General features: G+C 42.8%; 2 long non-coding RNA genes across 3 annotated transcripts in view; both read right to left on the bottom strand.

Moving 5' to 3' along the window:
- LOC116549938 overlaps positions 1-22,690 on the bottom strand; it is a 200,493-nt gene that overhangs the window by 71,879 nt on the left and 105,924 nt on the right. For both annotated transcript variants that reach the window (XR_004268163.1, XR_004268162.1), the window contains exon 4: positions 3,731-3,787. This is a non-coding gene — a long non-coding RNA (uncharacterized LOC116549938). The remainder of the gene's footprint in view (positions 1-3,730; positions 3,788-22,690) is intronic.
- On the bottom strand, positions 10,923-21,188 carry LOC116549943. The gene is made up of 2 exons (XR_004268167.1): positions 21,146-21,188; positions 10,923-11,646 (listed from the first exon to the last, which is right to left on the bottom strand). It is a non-coding gene; the product is annotated as an uncharacterized LOC116549943 (long non-coding RNA).

Here is a 22,690-nt window from a genome sequence, read left to right as displayed (position 1 = left end):
ACTACAAAACAAAGTAATCCGATTGTGCTATGTGCATTAAAAATAATTGTAAATAATTAAAAATAATTGTAAAACATAGGAACGTGTGAATCCATAATACTAATGTTTGGCTAAACTTTGGAGAAATCTGCTATATTTAAGCATACAGAAAGGCTTCGCTAATCATAACTGAAATCAGGACACAGTCAAAGAATCAAACGAGCAACTTCGGCTTGGCTTCAATAACAAAACGTTTAGAAACTTCCTCGGCTACTCCAGTGAGATCTTTCCAAAGCAGAAAACTGGGATACAATATCTTGTTTATTGTGTATTAGCTTTAGAAATATCCCTCAAAGACAGGTGTTTAGTGTTGTTTAGAAGAATAATTTTGCATATTATAATCTTTAAAATTTGTCATATTTATGGAGAAATCTTAGATGTATGTGCATAATTGTAATTCCTTTTTAAATAAGCTTGCTTCTGAAATCAGTGGGAGTCTCACTAAGACAAGGATGGTATAGAATCACTGTGACACTCTAAGTAGAGTTTCAAAGAAAGGAAGCAACAGATTTTAGATCTCTTATTTTTCCAGCACTGGCTTTATAGCTAGCACCAACTGTACCTCTCATACAGCACACCCCAAGCTGCAAACCTACACCAGTTAAAAATTAAGTTCTTCTGCCATTTGATACAACCATCCCACTAATGGGTATATATCACCCCAAAATTAAATCATCATATAAAAAAGATACCTGCACACTCATATGTTTATTACAGCACCATTCACTATAGCAAAGTTATGGTATCCACCTAAGTGTCCATCAGCTGATGACTGGATGAAGAAAATGTGGTAATATATACAATGGAATACTAGTCAGCCATAAAAAATGAAAAAATGTCTTCTATAGCGACATGGATGGACTAAGCGAAAAAAATCAGAAATGAAAAGGCAAATACGACATGTTCTCACTAATAAGTTAAGCTAAGTATGTGTACACGTGGACATATAAGAGTGTGGACTAACAGTCGCTGGAGACTTGGAAGGGTGAGAGAGTGGGAGGGGGTAAAGGATGAGAAATTACTTAAGGGGTGTAATGTACACTCTTCAGGTGATGGTTACATTAAAAGCTCAGGCTTCGCTACTATACAATATATCCATGTAACAAAACTGCACTTGTACTTTTTAAATTTATACAAATAAAAAAATTTAGTTCTTTTTTTATCTTGGAAGAGTGAATCATCTTTTTTTTTCCTTTTTTTTTTTTTTTTTTTTTTTTGAGACAGTCTCGCTTTGTCACCCAGGCTGGAGTGCAGTGGTGCGACCTCAGCTCACTGCAACCTCTGCCTCCTGGGTTCAAGTGATTCTCCTCCCAAGTAGCTAGGACTACAGGTGTGTGCCACCACATCTGGCTAATTTTTGTATTTTTAGTAGAGATGGGGTTTCACCATGTTAGCCAAGATGGTCTCGATCTCCTGATCTTGTGATCTGTCTACCTCAGCCTCCCAAAGTGCTCGGTTTACAGGCGTGAGCCACCGCGCCCGGCCCATTTCCAAAAGTTTTAAATCGATCCAAGCCTTTACTTAACTGTCATTTTGCCCATTAAAAATATATGAAGGTGAGGACTCAGGTTTTACCACGAAATTCTTTTCCCCTACTAGATCCTAGCTTCCTAAACTGTGTTATAATGTATGACTACATTTCAATTAATTAAGATGTTGAGCTGGAAATGCTAAAAATTCTTGAAAAGCTTGGTTAGATGACTTCAGCACATTCCAGTATACAAGCTCACCTGCACATCATGAAAGTTTAAGGTACTAAATTTTAAAAAATGACAAGGTGATGAACTTCAGCACAGAAAAACAATGCAATACTACACTTGGGCCAGCAGATGGCTCTCTCCAGCCCATGGCATGAACCAAGATGGTAAGTGTAATCATGCGGTCCACTGGACCATTTAAGGGCACAAATCATGAGATTACACCATCAGAATACTTATGTTTCTGTGAAGTAGAATAGAGGGATCTAAAAATATATAAAAATCAATGAAAAATAAGTGTGTTGCTTTTTTGAAAATTATACTTAATATGCAAGATCTAACAGCACAGGAGGATTGATCTTATTCAAAATGGTAAATAAAAGGATTCTTCACTAACGATCAGGAGGAGAAGAATGTCCAAGTTCAGACAGAAAGAAAGTTGAGGAGGAAATGGTAGGTGAGAAAATAGAAACAGAGGCTTATTACAAAAGGAAAGAGAGAGCTCAGCACATAAAGAATAAAGTTAAGGCAGGTTTGATGCATTTTTAGAGGTAAAAAAGGCTTGTACAGGTTAGTGAAGAACATGGGGAGAAGGGCAAGAAACCACGTGCACCTACCATGGCAATGCAATACTGCAAGTCTATCAAAGGACAACCAACTAGCAGGTTAAGAACTCCACTTTGCCGATTATGATGAACATTAAAAAGAAAAAAAGGAAAAATTAAAAGTGATAGAATATAAAAAAATTCTATCCCAGCCTGCATATATTAAAGGTCTCACTTCAGGAAACTACATACCCACATGTACAAATATGTATGCTGGGCCCTAAGGTAACAGGTATTTCCCCCTGTGGGTTCTAATAAAAAGGTCTGAAAGCTATGGAAATATTAAATGTTCCCCCAGTGCCCCACCTCTCTCTCAAGCTAATAATACCAGCTACAAAATCTCCAAAACAGAAATGTAACTGTCAAAAGTGAGATCCCAAAATCCCCGAAGGGAAACAGGGCAAAACATACAACATAATATTTAATAAACTATGTAAATTATGAAGCAGAAGTCAGGGCCAAGGAAGATGCAATATAATGTCATTAGAGAAAAGTCTAACTACCAGGTGCGACTCTCAGTCCCATCTCTGGCATCTTCTCCCACCCTGAATAAAGGGATGCTGGGGTGCTGAAGGGGAGCTGGCAGGAGAGACAGCAAGGCTGGGGATGAGGCACATGGCAGGACCTACAGCATCTCTCTGGGAAGGAATTGGTGAAGGTCCAGAGATGGGAGTGGAGTGAGGAGAAAGGTAATACATTCAACGTCAAATCCTATCACCAAGTAGAGGACGGGACATGTAATACGCCCTTTTATTAGTGTTTGCTGAAGGTGTCAGTAGGTCTCAGTAATACCAGCAGTTTTATTACAGGAAGTTAGTGACTAAGCAGGTATGATAGTTCGGAACTTCTTATTCCAAGGTCATCACCTGCCATCATTAGAAAATGGGAGTGCTGCTGCTTTTCACGCCATCCTCACAATCTTTGTGACTGTCAGACACTTCAGTGGCCACCTGTAAGCTACACTGTGCTCCCCTGGAACTAGCTCTTCAAGAATTTCAAAGACGTTTGTTTGGTTTCCAACTGGAAACCAATCTGACACTTAGAAGGTCAAAGACAAAAATGAATGGGTGCTCAAGGACATAGGGTGCTCAAAGATGAAGAGGTTTCAAAGAGGTTTCAAGGTAAATTTCTCAGCGCCATGATGACAGGCTATACAGAGGCCGCGTCAGAACTTGCCAATGATGTTCACAGTTGCTTTGGGTGGAGAGTTTGCTTTTGTTGGGTATTTTTGGCTTGTATAATTGGTTTATTTGGGGCTTATGTACATTTAAAAGAACCTAATAGCAGCACACACCTACAACCTATTTACTACGTGCCATGTACTATTCTAGGCATTTCCAAGTTTTAACTTATTTAATAAATGTATACACAACTACTAATCTCAGTTACCTGTTCAGTGGTTTATTCCGTTCCACTAAAAGTATCTCTGTTTCTTCCATGTTCCTCCTGCAAAATATAAAGAGAATACCGTTAGTGATTGGCATAAACGCACACAAAATGTTCTACGTTATTATTTGCTATTTTCCAAACTTGGAGTGCCAAAAGGGTTTCATTAAACTTTACTCAATTATTTCAGCTGCCTAATTTTACTGAGTTCCTAAATAGAATCTTAAGAAGACATCATTACTACCTACACAGATAATAAGAGATTTGAAAAACAACTTACAGCTTCATAAGAAATTAAGGTGACACAATCAAAAGTTAGATACACAGGGAAACAAATTAGAATAAGAATCTCCTGGATTTTGAATCCTTCTACATATGATATGCCTTTTCAAACCACACTCCTTGTGAAGTTCTTTTTCAGGTGGGCAGTACCTTTCCTTGCTAGGTGAAATAACTGCTATTCTAAAGATAAAAACCATTGATTTGGTTTTAAAGATTTACTTAAAATTAAAAAAAAAATTATAAAGGGAAGCCTTTATCAAAAAAGAGGTTATTCCCCAGAAAAGGTAATTGTTCAGAATCTCTGGCAGGTAACATTTACCGTTGGGAACGCATGAATGTCTAGGTTCTGTCCCTGAAATCTCTGGCTCCCAAAGTCTCTCTCACTAAGGTTCCACAGATGATCACGTTGATCAATACCGCTTCATGCTAACAAAGCTCACAAGAGACTGAAAAAGCCAAAATGCCCAAGTATTCACTTATAATGAAAAATGCAATTGTCAGATATGCCGGACACCTGCTCCATCCAGTTTGGAAGCCAATAAATCCTAGGCATAAGCACCTCATAGGCAAGCAAAGATTAGGCCACACTAACAGCAGATTGCTCAGTGAGCATATCAGAGCAGTCACCACCAGGATGCCAATGGACTCCAAAACAATCTCTCTAGCCAAGCATTCTTCTGCATTCTCTACCACCACCATCCTAGTCCAAGCTGCCATTGTTCTTTCTCCTGGAAAAAACACAAAACACTTCTTGCCGTCTTCCACTTCCGTACTTTCTCCCTTCCAATTCATGATCCACAATGTGTCCAGAGTAAACCCTTTGTTTGTCGGTCTGTCTGTTTGTTTTGGAGACAGGGTTTCACTACGACACTCAGGCTGGAGTGCAGTACTAGAGTCACAGCTCACTGCAGCCTCAAACTCCCGGGCCCAAGCGATCCTCCCACCTCAGCCTCCCGAGTTGCTGGGCTGCAGGTATGACTATGCCTGGAACAAAAAAAAAACCTTTTAAAATAGAAAACGGATCGTGGCTCAGCCCTATCTGTAGTCTTTAGTGCTCTGCATTGGTCTATGACAAACACAGAGTGGGGACTCTCCCTCATCGTCCTCTCACTTCAGCCACGCTGGTCTCTTCGCTCCTATGAATGCACAAGATCACTCAACACCGCAGAGATTTCCCACACCTTATTTTCCCTGCTTGGAAATTAATGCACGTATTCTGCCCTCCCTCCCCTGACACACATGCCTACCCAGGAACCTGCTCACCCTCACTCTAGTTACATGATCCCACCACTAGGACAAATTCCCCTATGCTAAGCCCCCAGGACACCTTGACCTTCTCCACCAGAGCACTTGGACAGTTTGTAGCTACCTGTAACTGTGCATTGCACAATTACTTAATTTAGGTCTCCACAAGGGTGGACACGGAGTTCATTTTATTAGCATGTTCCCCAGTATTGACTACTCAACAGATGCGTTCTTGAATGAATGGTGGCTTCGGGCTAACAGAATCTGTTGCATGCATTGCCAGAAACAGGGATAATTCTGCCAGACAGACACAGGGCTCTGCTGAAGAGGCTCCACCCCCACAGTGCACGCCCCCATCCCTGGGTCACCAGTAATTAGACGGGCATTGTCTACGTTCAGTTCTACAAATTTTTGTTGCCTATACTCCCATGGCCAAAATAAATCTTCAGATACTAAAAAAGAAAGAGCACAAAGTTCAAGTCACATTTGGGTGGCAACCCAGCAGAGAGGACTCACGGAAGTGGGTTACTAAGAAACATCATAAACAAAAAGGAAAACAAATTTCAGCCCAAGGAAGTCCTTGATGAAACAACCCTGGTGAGTGGATACACAGACACACACAGACCAAAGCAGTGGCTCTCAGAGGAGGGTGCGTGAGAGCCCAAGGTTGCCGCGGGATGCCACCACAGCCAGGGGGCCAACGGCAAGGCAATGTGAAGATCCCCGAAGGAGGCCCCACTCCCTGCCCCTCCTCCGACCGCCAGGGCCTGCCCCGCATGCTTGACACCCAGGAGACCTGTTGTGCACTGAGTGTTCGATGCGCTCCCATTGGCCTAACAAATCAACACTTAATGGGCATTTCCTAACTCACCGAGTGTTTTAAACGGCTCACAGCTGTGGTTCATTTTTATAAGATCTTCTAACATTTCAGTCTTCTTAGCAATAGGGATGAGAACAAAACTGGAGGGAAGAAACCCCTTAATACACTTGGCTCTAAATTCGTATCTAGTTATGGGGTTAGAGAGGGTCAATTTCACTCATCCATTCAAAACAGTGTGCACTGCAAATAGTGTGCACCTCATTCTAGGTGGTGTGGCTATGTACCGAACAAGACAAAAGGCCTTTTCAAGGGATAACGTTCTGGAAGGAGACTGACAATAAATGCTGAAGTAAAAGATAAGACCCATCAGATGACAATACGTAATATAAAGAAAAGTAAAGCAAGAGAGGGTGACAGAGAATGTGTGTTCGTTGGGGGTGGGGGCTGGGAGTCAACATTTAAACAGGGTGTCCAAGGAAAGCCTCTCTGAGAAATTGCCGCATGCGCAAAGATCTGAAGAATGCGGAGAAGAGAACCGTGCAGACATCTCGGGAAGAGTAGTTCCAGACAGGATCAGCCAGTGCGAAGACCCTGAGGCTGAAGCATGTGGCCTGTCTTGGGGCATAGGAGGGAACAGCAATAGGAGGTGAGATCAGAGAGGTGAGCGAGGGGTTGCAGAGGACAGCACTAAAGACCGGTGGCTTTTATTCTGAGCACCACAGAATGCACCGGAGGTGATGCCTGCAACAACCTGCCCCGTGGAATGCTACAGAGGGGCCAGGCCATCATCTGGCTATGTTTAGAACAAACTGAGAAGAAGGCAGGCAGGCAGCTAAGCTGGTTACTGGGCTACCGGACAATGCAGAGACGAGAGGACAATGGCGTGGACCAGGAGCAGCAGCACAGCTGCTTCCATAGAGCTGTTGGGGTCTTCAAAGAACGTGAAGCAAAGGCCCTGGAGCTAACTTTCTCTTCCCGAAGGGCTGATTTTAGTGCTCTTAATGCTTTTCTCACTAACCATGCTTTTTTTAAAATTAGTATTTTTATAAAATAAAATTTAGTGGGTTTTAATCTACTACAAAAGTAATAGATGATCAGGCTGGGAGTGCTGGCTCATGCCTGTAATCACAAGACTTTGGGAGGCTGAGGCAGGTAGATCACCTGAGGTCAGGAGTTCGAGACCAGCCTGGCCAACATGGTGAAACCCTGTCTCTATTAAAAATGCAAATATTAGCTGGGCGTGGTGGCGTCTCCCTGTAGTCCCAGCTACTCGGGAGGCTGAGGTGGGAGAACTGCTTGAACCCCGGAGGCGGAGGCTGCAGTGAGCTGAGATTGTGCCACTGCACTCCAGCCTGGGCAACAGAACAAGAATGTGTGTCAAAAAAAAAAAAAAAAAAAAAGAGAAATAATAGGTTATCCCTAAAGAGAGTGCAAAAGGTCAAACAAACCAAACCTTTGCATCACATTATAAAAGAACTAAAAATACAAATACTTCTTATACTGATCACCACCATATATTACTGTGAAATAAGAGATTTCTTCCCTAGGCAAGGAGAAAGATCATTCTATACACCCTAAACAGTTTTCCACTTGAAGATCTATTGACACACAGCAGGACAAACACCAAACAGAAGTACTGTATTCTTAAAACCAAGCTTAGGTCAGTATGGGCTAACCCTGAAATCTCTCAGCTGTGCCAGTTTGAGATTAATGAACAAATGTTTGGTCCATCACCATAAAACCACACTTTTCTACACAAAGACTTTCTCTCAGAGAAACCCATGATGATGACATAATGTGAAGTAAAATTTAGGTATAGTAAAATTCTTTAAAAATGAAATAAAGTACCCTTTTTAGTCTCTGCATTGTTGATTAATACCGGGGTTTAAAAAAAAAAAAAAAAAAAAAGGTAGGGGAAGCTCAGTGCACAGAACTGTCGTCATGGAAACCATCCTGCTCCAGGGCAGGGGAACAGCTCTTCACTTGCTGTCATCAAGCCACCAAGCGTCTCATCTGTGTGGGAGACAAAGCCACGTCCTCCCCAGTCAGAACACTGCTGTATAGTCAAACATGATCACTTGGCCTGGTGGTCTGTAGCTGCAAACCAAATTAAGCTGTGATTCTCAACATTTGACTCCTATGACTGATATGCCGTATTTGTTTACCTTCTCTCAAACAGAGCTACCAACAGATCAGTCACTCACGGTGACTTGGGCAGTGTCAATTGTCCACTAGAGTAGAGCTTTTCACACTCTGAGGCGCACATGAGCTGCCTGCAAGTCCTGTTAAAAAGCAGATTCTTATACAGATAACTCATGGAAACATCACCTGTGCGGTAACATATGTCTCTCAACTCCTCTGAGCTATTTTAGTTCATCCTAATTCATTTTTCTTAACATTTTTCAGACACGTATTTCTTTCTCAGTTTGCTTCTGAAGTATAAAAGATAATAGTGGTGAGATTGGAAAAACAAAAAATGCTGTTTCTCCATGACAGGGATCCCCAGCAGAGGATCACCTGAGCCGCAGTGAGTCCCGACTGTGCCACTGCACTCCAGCCTGGGCGACAGAGTGAGACTCACGCAAAACAAAACGCACAAACAAAACAAAACAAAAGGCTCCCCAGCATGTCTGTGAGCAAGACCTACTTTTTGTTTCTCTGAAATCCTAAGATGACCAAAAGAAGATGGTGTGCTGGAGAGAGGCTGAATGTTTAAGTCAGGAAGCAAAGGAGAGGCTGGTCTAACACCCAGGATTGTTCTTATCCCTTGGGAATCCAGTAAAACCACAGAGGGAGGAACCTGGCAGAAAGGAAGCCAACAGAGAAGAGCCTATAGTGAAAACAACTGCTTTGGAGATCTATAAGATAAATCAAGGAGATCATAATCAATTGTTTATAGACTCTGAAAGGACCAACAGGAATTACCATCGAGTTATGTAAAGAAAAAGCTATTACCCAACATCTATTAAGGAGGATAAACAAAGGTATGCACCGCTTGGGGCAAGATTTAAAGAAGCGTTAACACCACCTACCTACACAGGCACGTGGCAGAGAGCAGGCCGACTCATTGTGTGTGGATCCTGTGGCTTGAACACAAAGGTAAAATAGAAAAGGAGATGGATTTCGGCACAATATAAGAAACTACCTTCTTTTGTTGTTGTTGTTGTTCTTTTTGAGATGGAGTCTTGCCCTGTCTCCCAGGACGGAGTGCAGTGGCACAATCTCAGCTCACTGCAACCTCCACCTCCTGGGTTCAAGCAATTTTCCTGCCTCAGCCTCGCAAGTAGCTGGTATTACAGACGCACGCCACCAAGCCTGGCTAATTTTTGTATTTTTAGTGGAGATGGGTTTCACCATGTTGACCAGGCTGGTTTTGAACTCCTAATCTGAGGTGATCCACCCACCTTGGCCTCCCCAAGTGCTGGGATTACAGGCATGAGCCACTGTACCACGCCTCATCTGACAGGTTTTATAGTGGCAGTAAGAAGTGGCCTGTGTTGCATAATACAGACATACTTTCTAATAAAATACACTTGTCAGACACAGAACTTTTCTTTTTGCAAAGTAAGGAGTTCTCATTGTTCCTGAGATAGCCTCCACCTGCCATGCTGTTTCTCTCCAGTACTGTACCCTGCGAACATGCCAGGCTGCCTGCCTCTGCCCAGACAGTTTCACAACTGCAAGCATCACAGGGGCTGTGCCTAGCACACTTTTCATTTCTGGGCCATCCGTGCAAACTTGAAAGCCTAACTAACCTTTGTGAATCTCACGTTCTCTCTCCTCCTAGCGGAGTGGACCGTCTGCTTCTCACTCAGGGAGCCTCAGCATACCTCTCCCCTAACCCATTCTCCCTCTGCTGTAAATATCTAGACTGTCGGGTCTCTGAGGGCAGGGTCACATGCTATTTCCCCATGTATCCTCAGTGCTGACCATAGTGTCCTGGACACAGCACACATGCATGGTGGGAGGAAGGAAGAGGAGGGGAAGGAGGCAAAGAATGAGATGGTGATGGCTAAATTATCACCTGCTGTGCATACTGCAGAAGGAGCTGATACTGGGAGGAATGTTAATTTGAATAAACTTATTCTACACAGAAAGACATGAATTACTGTGGCCTTCAGTAAGTTATCATTTTATGTATGTTTACAATCCATTTATTGTTATTTAGCTGTTTAGAAATAGTCCCAAATATTTTGCTTTTACTCATACACATCAAAGTATTTAGCAGTATAAATAAAGTCTAAGTTTGTATGTAAGAAACAAACCATCTTTCGTAGCTACTGAGACGCCTGCAGAAAATGCGTCCATGGCATTTCACTGCAGTTTGGAATAAGTCCTCTGTATCATAAAAGCAGCACAGGGGCCTTTACTGGCAAAACTGCCCAGCGACGCTTTGTAAGCCTTTATGTTAGAATGCTGAATATCAGAAAGTGAAGTGAGCCTTCAAACTTTCCCTAATTCACGCAAGCCTTTACCTTAATTACTAACTAGTACCAACAAGGGAAGTTTTATTTTATTTATTATTTATTTATTTATTTTTTTTTAAGACAGAGTTCACTCTTGTTGCCCAGGCTGGAGTGCAGTGGTGCGATCTCTGCTCACCGCCACCTCTGCCTCCCGGGTTCAAGCGATTCTCCTGCCTCAGCCTCCCAAGTACCTGGGGTTACAGGTATGCGCCACCATGCTTGGCTCATTTTGCATTTTTAGTAGAGACAGGGTTTCTTCACGTTGGCCAGGCTGGGATTACAGGTGTGAGCCACCACACCCAGCTGGGAGGTTTTATTTTACCATTTGTTTTCTTAAGACTCTAATACCTAAGGCAACAACCTGTTTTAAGACGTGACTGTATGGTCTCTGTGGCTGCTTCCCACAGGGCCACTTGAGCGGGGCTTCTCAGCGGTGTGGCATGCAGGTGAATACATCTGGGACCTACAGAGCCTTTGCTAACAACGCTCATTAGTATTCGGAAGGATTGCCCTCAGGCACGCCTCTCCCTCCGACACCTGCACGTCCCAGCCGTCCTTGCTGTCTCCCCATTCTTCCCCGCGCGTGGCCTATCAGCACACTCCAACCTCACCTTCCTGGCAGCCTGGTTCCTTTAGTCCCACTTTCTATCCTGGGTTACTGCCCTGAGGGGCAACAGAATGGTTTCTGGACTCGTCGGACACCAAGACCAACACAGGCTGCCGTGGGGTGGGGCCTAAAGGAGGAGGCTGGAGCCTCCATGCCCTGGGTAGCAGGGTCATGTGCACGCGAACTGTCAGCACCGTTTCGTTGTGTTACTACAGCGAGAAACACAATGGATCTTCTCTATCATGAGAACACCATAGTCTAGGAGGAGTGAATGAAGGTCTTTATTTCATGAGACTTAAAAAAAGCTAGCTTCAAGATACAGTTTTAGAAACATTAGCAGATGTCTTCTGGTCTAACATCAATTCATAAAGCAGATCTTAAAACTGATTTTAGCAGATCTTTTCTATAAAATACTGTATTTATAAAATGGAGAAAAGGTAGGATGGTGCAGCAAATTAGCCAAACGCAGATTGTATCATATTGATTTCATCTGACATGACTTTTTTTCTTTTATTAAGATGGAGTCTTGCTCTGTCACCCAGGATGGAGTGCAGTGGCGTGATCTCGGCTCACTGCAACCTCTACCTTCCAAGTTCAAATGATTCTCTTGCCTCAGCCTCCCAAATAGTTGGGACTACAGGCACATGGCACTACACTTGGCTAATTTTTTTTTTTTTTTTTTTGTATTTTTTGCAGAGAGGGGGTTTTACCATGTTGGCCAGGCTGGTCTCAAACTCCTGGGCTCAGATAACAGTCCTGCCTCGGCCTCCCAAAGTGTTAGGATTACAGGCATGAGCCATCACATGTGGCCCTAGCCCATTTTCTTATTTCTTTTTATTTATTTATTTACTTTTTTGAGGTGGAGGCTCTCTCTATTGCCCAGGCTGGAATGCAGGGGTACACAATTTTGGCTCACTGCAACCTCCGCCTCCTGGGTTAAAACAATTCTCCCACCTCAGTCTCCTGAGTAGCTGGGATTACAGGTGCACACCACCACATTCTGCTAATTTATTTTTATTTTTTTTTTATTTTTAGCAGGGACAGGGTTTCGCCATATTGGCCAGGTTGATTTTGAACTCCTGACCTCAAATGAGCCACCCGGCCTTCCAAAGTGTTGGGATTACAGGCGTGTGCCACCACCCCCAGCCTCATGTGACAGATTTTAAAGTGGCAGTAAGAAGTGGTCTGTGTTCCACAATACAGAATATGAATCTACTCCCAACTGAAAAATACTCATGTGTCACCCAACCAGGACGGCTGCCGCAGGAACAAAAGCAAACACGCTGAGAACTAAGATGTCTGGCGGTTACTCTGGATTTGTGGCTGTTTGTACATAGGGTCTAATTTTCAAAACAAAATCTTCTTTGCTTGTTTTGCCAAGTTCTTTCTTATATTTGAGCAAATTACAGGGGAAATAAGATGGTAAAATTCAAGCTAAATTCTTGCTGCCTCCAAGATTCCTCAGCCATGAAGGAGAAGGATGCTATTTCTTAGGAAAATTCATCCGGATTCTGACTATAGGGCAAAGGCCGCCAAATCATAGTCCCCCGCCTTGAAGCCTGGTTAACTTATTAGAAAGAATTCAGACCTGTAATCCCAGCACTTTGGGAGGCCAAGGCAGGAGGATCACTTGAGCCTAGGAGTTTGAGACCAGCCTGCAACATAGCAAGACCCCCGTCTCTACAAAAAATAAAAAATTAGCCAGGTGTGATGACACATGGCTATAGTCCTAACTACCTGGGAGGGTGAGGCAGGAGGACGGCTGGAGCCCAGGAGGTGAAAACTGCAGTAAGCCAAGATCGTACCCTGCCCTCCAGACTGGGCAACAGGGCGAGACCTTGTCTCCAAAAAACAACAACAAAAGATTCACCCAACAACCACTATCCCAACAATAAGCCTAGAGTCTGTTACCTGGGAAGAAGGTAGAGGAAAAAGAGAAACACTTGAGCGCTCACTCAGTCCCTGAAGTTTCATGCTTCCCTTTAGAGTGGCCCCTGGGGAAGCTGTAACTGATGGTGATGAGACGGGGCTCAGAGCGCTTAAGTTAAACTTTCTAAGCTCAGCTCCGCCCTGGGGGCTTTCCGCCCCGCAGAGCGTTCTTCCAGTCCTACTCCACACCACCTTCACCTTCACTTTCCACAGGAGAGGCCCCACGTCACCTGTTCTACAGAGAAAAGAAACGCACATCTGCCCCAAGAAGAGGACCTGACTAGGACAACGGATTCGATGTTTATAGGCTAACAAGAAAAAGGCTAAACAAGCCAGGAACCAATAATTAGGTGTCAAACAGACCCGAAAGGCCCAATGTGGCCTGCTTCACAGGAAGTGGAACACATGCCCCTCTTTGAAGCGCCAGGTTGAAACGCTCCCACAAATCCCCTCAGGATGCAAACAGGAGATGCCCTGGCAGCCACTCCCGGCTTCCAGAACTGGGAGGGGCTAAAGCCCTGGCCCAGTGGGAAGGCAAGAGGCCCCTATTCCTGGCTACGAGAATCAACAGAAATTCAGGCACTTCCAGAGAGCCTTGCCGAAGACCTCGAAACGCAGGAACCACGTGGGGAGCCCTAGTATTCATCACCATGTCTTGTATGTTGCCCTCCGGGCTTGGCAGAAATTTACACGAGTGCACTACCAAGGGGCAAATAAGGAGCCAAACTGGGGAAGGTAAACGGGAGCCATGGCAGTTCTTGGAGTCAGAGAAAAGAGAGAAAAAGCATTTTTAAAAATGAAAAGATCTGTTTGTCGAGAACTGAGAATGCAAAGAAATGCCCAGAAAGCTCTGGTGAGCTGCAGGAGAAGGGTGACAGCACAGTCTCCAGCGAGAACAGAGAGTTCGCACAGTCTGGGCGTGTGCCTGCTTCCATTCCCGCCCACCCACAGTTTCTGGGGCAAACAAATTCTTGGCTGAGCAGGTATGCGTGGGAGGCCTGATTTATTTTCCAACCATTAGAGCTTTGCCCAGAACTACTTAATCAGGATTTTTCAAGGTCATACATTCAAATATGATGTTATAGCCTTACAAAACAAATAACTCCGGGGTCTATGGGGCAGGAGGATAGGGGTGACAGGAAGGGGAGAAGAAATTAACCACTCTCGTTTGATCTACCTTCCCCTCCATTCTCACCTTGGATCTACTATGTATTCTCAGGAAACTGACACACTGGACAAATGCATAGTTAAAAGAAATAATAGTTAATTATAATGCTCACTCTAAAGCAGGCACAATTCTAAATGCTCTGTACATATTGTATATATTGACTTATTTTTATATATTGATTGTATATATTGACTTATTTGACCCTCACAATAATCCTTTGAGGGGGATACTAGTATCACTGTCCTGCCTATTTTACAGATGCACAGAGAGGTTAAGTGACTCGCCCAAGGACCAACAGCGGACGGCGCACTTAGTAGTTTGTGCATTCGCACTCTGCTATACTCCCTCTCTGTGCTCAGCTGTCCTGTCCGTCAACAAGACAAAACTGTAACAAGAGCTTGTTTCACTCATGGCATATCTAAGTAATTTTCCCAGTGCGGTAGAGTTTTCTTTAAGCTACTTTCTTGAAAGGAATACTATCAGAGCCAGTCCCAACCTCAAAGTACAGATGAGACAGTACCAATCCCACTGCTTAAAAAGCCATATAATTTTAGGAGGGCTGGAAAAGTCCCAAGGCACAAACCACAACTCACTCTCACACAGAGCCTGATTAGAAGCAATTCTAGGCAAAGCTTTGATCCTGTTAAAATGTACAAGCTTCTGGGAGGCGTTGACTTTATGCTGTTATCGCTTTGTAGGAAAAGTTACATTGTTATCTTTTTAAATACAGTTTAATGATAAGAACTTTAGGTGGTTTCCAGGCATCTGATTCACCTGTCCAGTTCTGACTTGTTCCCTCCTGGATACCTGGAACTCTCCAGGACCTGGCACGTAATTAAATGCTCAATATTGCCAGCATGGGCAAATGAACAAATGAATGAATGGCTGTAATTCCTGCAGATGCTAGGTTTAGGGCAAACTCATGACGCATGTAGGTAGCAAAGGGGCAGCCAAGTTAGGCAAAATTATCACATGAAAAGTCTAAATGTGAACAAGTAAATCTCTGCCAGAGTAACAAATGAAAGAAACCTCAGGCATGTTTATGTAGAGAATGGTCTTTTTAAAGATTATATTTTACAATGCATTTACAGTAAAGCTAATATACCTAATGAAGAAGGTAGTTTAAGAAGGTAGTGATGTCTATGTAATTTCTCTCTGAAATTACACTCTTCCAATAGGTAACATGCCCTAGGATATCACCTTTTCTCCCAACAGTCTCATATCCAAGTCCTTTGTGTATTCAAAGTCCTCCCCAATTGCCTTATTTTCCAGGAAATGTTCCCTGGCATTCGGACCAGAAGAGGTCACTCCCCAGTTTGCACTCAAAGGTACTTTGTTCTTTCTTCTTGTATACAAATTCATTTTCTGAACTGCTGTTACTTTTCTCATCGGCGTTACCAGCTTGTCCCTAACTTCATCCCTGTCTTCCACGGGGAACCACACATTCTTCCTAACGTAAACCAAGCATCTAGTAAAAATCAGGCTGTTTTTTAAAAAGACTCCTATGGAAGTGCTCCAAGGATACCACAAACATCTGTTTCTGATGTTCAAATACGTTTTGGATATTTTTTAAGCTTTAATTTGAGAAAACAACCTGAAATGATTTATACGCAAACTTTTCATGCACTGCAGATCTCTGCCCATGAATGTGGTATCTGCCAATAAACCCGGCCAGGCCGGGCAACCTTGCAGCCCTCACAGGAGGCTGCTCTGCCCACTCTGTGCTCGCTAACATGCATGTGAACTTCTCCTAGGTGTGACACTGGTGAGTGCAGCTGTAGCTCCAACTCGGTCCTGTGAGAAATACCTGCCTGCACAGTCTGCTGTCCTAAAGTTGTTCAAGCAAGCACACGAATACAGAACCACACCCTAGCGTGGGCTTCCACTAAATGCCAGGCAAGGCTCAGGGCCATCTGTACGGCCTTGCTTTCATGGCACCATAAAGTCCTTTGTGATAATATCCTACTTGAGAGAGAGTAAATATTTATTCTAAGAATTAGATGTTTCCTGTATGACTAGATTTATGATAAGGAATGTGAGCAACTGTTTCCTAAGTTCAGTTACAGGGTTACAGCTTTGAAACAAATACTCCCCACCTTCCCCTGGCTGAACTAACGTGTATCCTGGGATCCTACGGCAAGGTATTGAAACCAAACCAAACACTCTGTTATGATTTGCAAACAATTATTTATAAAAACAGACTTTTAAAATATCCTGCATTTAAAGCAAAGTACACAATTTTATTAAAGATAGAAGATGAAGTAAATATAGCGATTGTAAGTTAACACCTGACTTAAAATGTTGTCTTTTTAACAGCCTCATTGTTCTGACACTACCGTAAATAAACGTCATAAACTTCAAAACATTTGTACTAGTGAGATAGCACTTTATCTGTTTTATATGGTAGAGTTTCATGTAAGATTTCAGTTAATGAAAGGATTCACTGCTTCCCGAAAGTTTGAAAACTTCTCTTATGTTCCTTAAACACCAGTTTACGGAATGGCTGCAAGAGACCTGGAGAGCTTCTTTTTTTTGTTTGTTTTTGTTTTTGAGATGTAATCTCACTCTGTAGCAAGGCTAGGCTGGAGTGCAGTGGCATGATCTCGGCTCACTGCAACCTCCACCTCCTGCCTCAGCTTCCCAAGTAGTTGGGACTACAAGTGCAGGCCACCACATCCAGCTAATTTTTGTATTTTCAGTAGAGATGGTGTTTTACCCTGTTGGTCAGGCTGGTCTCAATCTCTTGACCTCGTGATCCACCCGCATCGGTGTCCCAATGTGCTGGGATTACAGGTGTGAGCCACTGTGCCCGGCTGAAGATGTTCTAATATATGTGTTCCTGGACCACTTCCTCAGTCATTTCCTTGTAATAGGTATAGAGGTAAGAATCTAAACTTAGATTTATTTAACTCTGCCTTAAAATTTCACTCACAATCAATAGCCAGAGCATCTGAGTGGCCTCCAGAATCTCTCACTTTAGTTAAAATTTGGACAAAGATGGTTTCTCTTATATTCGGTCCCTGTTCTGCATGATTTCTCAGAGTCAACATCAGGGTTTTTCAAGTATTTGCAGGCTCCTTCAGCACACCCGAGAGTTTGAGGACCATTAATATTTTTTTACTCTAATTTAATTTAATTTGAAGTTCTAGGATACATGTGCAGGATGTGCAGGTTTATTACATAGGTAAACGTGTGCCATGGTGGTTTGCTGCACCCATCAACCCATCACCTAGGTATTAAGCCGCTGGATTAGCTGTGTATCTTGATGCTCTCCCCTGCCCCCAGGGTATGTTATTCCCCTCCCTTGTGTCCCTGTGTTCTCATTGCAGAACCATTAATTTTTAACAGTGGTCATTGAATATCTCCTCCACATTGAGCTACACTTCCCAGGGGCCTCTGCAGTTCTGTGCTCTTTACAGTTTAAAAACCAGTTTCCTTGCTTAAAAATATGGAATTAAAACAGCAGTTGAGTGGAATCACAGATTTTTCAAATGGAAGGATACTCTGAAATGTAACTACTCTATGCTGATTTTTTAAGATAAGGGAAATATATTTAAGAAACATACCCAAGATGAAACAGATTGTTGGCAAAGTGAGAACTCAGTAGCTGGGTTTCCATGGTTTACTAAATAAAGGGATCTAAGTTCAAATTCACATTCTTCCACTCACTAGCTGCAGGCTCCTGATCCAATCCTATGAGCCACAATTTCCTTGTAGGTATAAACAGGAATAATATTATATAGAATATATTTTAATATATTATATATTTTAAAGAATATATTATATAATTCTATTTATGTTTTATATATTAATAGTTATATATTAGATATTATCTATATATCTACAGATATATAGCTATTCTATATTATATATAACATAATTATATTAATATAGTTATATATTATATATGATATATATTACAATACATAAGTATTGTAGTTATTTATTATATATAATAATTCTATATTAATATATAGAATATATTATTCTTGTTTAAACCTATAAGGATTGTTAGGTAAATTAAACTGAAGACACTTAATTGTCTTCTAGAATAGTTCTTGACTCCAATTAGTAAGCATACTACAAAGGTTGGTTATAAACAGATTTTTGCTGTGGTTTTAGAAAAAAAGAGGAGCATTCCCCAGGCATGAGGTAGACTAACCTGAGACCTTTGTGTTTTGAAGGCAGAGACTGAAGGAATTAGGTGCTGGAGCCCAGAGCTGCAAGTGTGAAGGCTGTGGGCCTGTGGGAACAAAGCTGGAAGTGACTCAATCCCTGGGGTTGATTTCCTCAGAACTGGGAGGAGAAAGGGTTAGGGTCCCATGAAGAGAAAAGCCATGACCCACTCACACACCTGCAGGAGGCAGGATTGATTCCAAACAAAGATGTTGTCAGAGTGGAGACCTCGGTGAACACAGGGTCGGGGGCACTCTGCAGAAAACCCCTGCAAAGCACTAACAGAGGTTTCCTTCAGAGAGGGTGCCAGGGGACTGGGCCAGATGCATGAACAGAGCAACCACAGATGGAGGAGGGTCAGGAGTCCCTCTTCCCCTCTGGCAGGGGGAGCGATCCCAACAATGAGAGTGGGTTTCCCACACACTCTAAAAAGCGGGAACCCTCATCAGATTTGATTTGATTCAGAAAAATGATTTAAATCAGGTTTAGCCTAAGGTCACGCAGCCAGTAACAGCAGAGCAAGAATCCAAATCCAAACCTGTCCGACTCCAAAGTCCTCACTCCTGTTGTTACCTACGCTGCCTCTGTGTGAGCAAACTTGTTCAAGCCTGAGTTCCACTAACAATAGATCACTGGCAGAGTCTTCTCAGGTGGAATTCGGTATGTAGTTTTTCAATTAAAAATATTTTCTAATTAAAAAATGTGTGGTTTTTGGCAGGGCTGTTTGGATGGGCTAGACCAAAGGGTTGTATTTACAATGGCTTCCCTCTCTTAAAGTTAGGAGAAACGACTATACTGTGAAGATTCTTTATTTTTTAAAAGGCACTGGTAGATCAAATGTATAGTAGTCCGCTGGGTTAAACTGAGCTCCTGCTCTAGGCCCAAGAGACCAAACCAAAATGGAGTCACTTATGCTGAAGTCCAGAGCCACCAAGTCGAAACTAAGTGGTTCAAAGAAATCAGGAGAGAGAGAGAATAGCCAAATCCCCAAGAAGGTCAGTTTTAGCTGGCATGATAAGGAAGTCCCTTCTGCTTTAACCTTTGTAAGGAAAATAACTTTGAAATGACCAATCACTTTTTGTTCACTGTTTCTGTTTTCTTCAGCCCTTTTCTGCCTATAAAACCAACCTCCTCTGCTCAGCTCATCATGACACCCACTGTATTTTATAGAACGAGGTGGTGCTGTACTTTCGAACAGCAAAGAAAAGCCAATTAGATCTTTAAGCTACTGTTGTTACATTTTGTTTTTTGACAGTAGGTCAGTCTTCGGTACCTCCAGAGATATGTTTAAACCAGATACAAGAAACAAAGTCCTAAAGAAATGAATCCACCCGAGTAAAAGAAGGATGGTCATACCTCTAGGCGTCCTTGTTCAGATGAAATCTTGGCGGTGCCCCGCAACCAGGCAGTTACACTGGTGAATATACCTGATCTTGTTTCCACCAGCACTCAGCTAATGCTGGCCTCCATACACCTCGGTTTTAGTGCACAATCTGATAGAAGCAGAAGTCCTGTTATATCCAGATATGGAGGGGTCTTGATAAGGAATCTCTGAGGGACTAATCCATTTGAGATAAGCCAAGGAACTTTTTTGTTTTCAAATTACAGCTATTAATAAAGGCCAGATTTATACAAATGAACTTAATGCCAAATCCGCCCCCAAAAGAGTTTTAAATTAAGATGTATTTTCTAGTGGTGAGATGAATGACTTGAGCATGTGTGAAAAGATCCTAAAAGAATGTATTTATTTACTTAATTTTTGGAGACGGAGTCTCACTTTGTCACCCAGGCTGGAGTGCAGTGGCACAATCTTGGCTCACTGCAACCTACACTTCCCAGGTTCAAGCGACTCTCCTGCCTCAGCCTCCCGAGTAGCTGGGATTATACAGGCGTCCGCCACCACACCCAGCTAATTTCAGTAGAGACAGCGTTTTACCGTGTTAGCCAGGATGGTCTCGATCTCCTGACCTCATGATCCGCCCCACTCAGCCTCCCAAAGTGCTGGAATTACAGGTGTGAGCCACAGCTTCCAGCCAAGATCCTAAAAGGATTTCTGTTTGTACTGCTGAAGGTCAATGACAAAAGTGAAAGGCCACCACATCCCACTGGGTGAGGAGATTAGTGAGCTTCTTGCCTAGGACAAAGACTTCAGCAGGGTTACTACCTACAGTAAAGACTTGTTGGTAGGCCAACAACAAGTTCCATATAGGAGCTTCTCGGAAATGCAGAGCCTCAGGCTCCATCCCAGAGCTACTAAATCAGAATCTTTCAACACGATGCCCCAGGATTGTCCATACACAGTAAAGTTTGAGAAGCACTGCACTTCAGTACCTTATTTAAGTAAACGAAGATGCACTATGCTTAAGTGTGATCAGTTTTCTGTTCTGTGATTTCAATCATCTATCAGAGCTTTCTCATAAACTAAATGTTCCTTAAATGTTTCAAAGGAAGAGACAGGGTATTTACTCTCCCTGGAAAAATGAGCTGATATTCATCAATCTGTAAAAGACTGACTCTAGATAAGCTGTGTCACGGCAATGATTTCCTTGATATATTTTAGTGCCATCAATGTTTTACTTTTATTTTTCTGTTTCTCATTGGCCCCAAATGATAGCAACTCTTAGAACGTTGAAAATATCCTAAACCCCCCCACATTAAAATTCTGTTTTACCTTTTACCGCCCTTTCTCCTTCTATATCAAGTAATCAATGGTGAGGTTAATGACTTCTTTTTTTTTGAGACGGAGTTTCGCTCTTGTTACCCAGGCTGGAGTGCAATGGCGCGATCTCGGCTCACCGCAACCTCCGCCTCCTGGGTTCAGGCAATTCTCCTGCCTCAGCCTCCCGAGTAGCTGGGACTACAGACGTGTGCCACCATGCCCAGCTAATTTTTGTATTTTTAGTAGAGACGGGGTTTCACCATGTTGACCAGGATGGTCTCGACCTCTTGACCTCGTGATCCACCCGTCTCGGCCTCCCAATGTGCTGGGATTATAGGCGTGAGCCACCGCGCCCGGCCAATGACTTCTTAAATACATTAATAAGGAGTTGGAGATGAACAAAATCTGTAAAACAGAAACATATTTTGGTAACAAAATTGTATCTTCCACTTGATCACCTCAATCTTCTTGCAATTCATCTATTGTCTAATTCAGATTTCTAAACCAGACCCTCCTTAGAACAAGAGACAAACTTTATTTTCTCTAGTCTTAGGTTCCCAGAGTGGCTATAAGTAAAGGAGAAGAATACTTAGGGTTTACCATGTAGATAAAACTTACAGATATCTGCAAAAAAATAGAATACCTTCTCTAACCACCTTCTGAATTACAGGAAAATTCTGTACTTTCAAATTTCATACAAATTTTAAGTTATGTTTAGGTGTGTCTGGATTGGGGACACCAAAAAAGGACGACTAGATTAACTAAATAAATAAATAGTACCACAAACAATAAAGGGAGCACTTGAGTGCACATTTACTTTAAAAAGTAGCTTTAGCCGAGGCGGGTGGATCACAAGGTCAAGAGATCGAGACCATCCTGGTCAACATGGTGAAACCCCGTCTCTACTAAAAATACAAAAATTAGCTGGGCATGGTGGCGCGTGCCTGTAATCCCAGCTACTCAGGAGGCTGAGGCAGGAGAATTGCCTGAACCCAGGAGGCGGAGGTTGCGGTGAGCCGAGATCGCGCCATTGCACTCCAGCCTGGGTAACAAGAGCGAAACTCTGTCTCCAAAAAAAAAAAAAAAAAAAATGTAGCTTTATCGGCCGTGTGCAGTGGCTCACACCTGTAATCCCAGCACTCTGGGAGATGGAGGCGGGCGGATCATCTATGGTCAGGAGTTTGAGACCAGCCTGGCCAATGTAGTGTAACCCCGTCTTTACTAAAAATAGAAAAATTAACCAGGCATGATGGTACGCATCTGTAGTCCCAGCTACTCATGGGGCTGAGGCAGAAGAATCACTTGAACCCACGAGGCAGAGGTTCCAGTGAGCCTAGATCATGCCACTGCACTCCAGCCTGGGCAACAGGGTGAGACTCTGTTTCTCTCTCATACACACAAAAAGTAGCTTTAACAAGGTGAAGACGTGAACTATACTGCACTGAAAACCTGAGACACCCATTCAATAAAAATATTTAATGAGCCACTCCTATATGGTAGTGTGGCATATTATCTTAGTGGTCCCCAAGGAACCATGCTTACTGGTGATCATACCCGTGGTGATGTCCTCCCACACCGACTCTGGACTGAACCAATGGGACATTAGAAAGC

The sequence above is a fragment of the Sapajus apella genome, unplaced genomic scaffold, assembly GCF_009761245.1.
Source record: "Sapajus apella isolate SASKATOON/1434 unplaced genomic scaffold, GSC_monkey_1.0 scaffold7, whole genome shotgun sequence".
NCBI lineage: Eukaryota > Metazoa > Chordata > Mammalia > Primates > Cebidae > Sapajus > Sapajus apella.
Note: the sequence above shows the minus strand (reverse complement) of the source record. Positions and strands in the feature narration are given on the sequence as shown.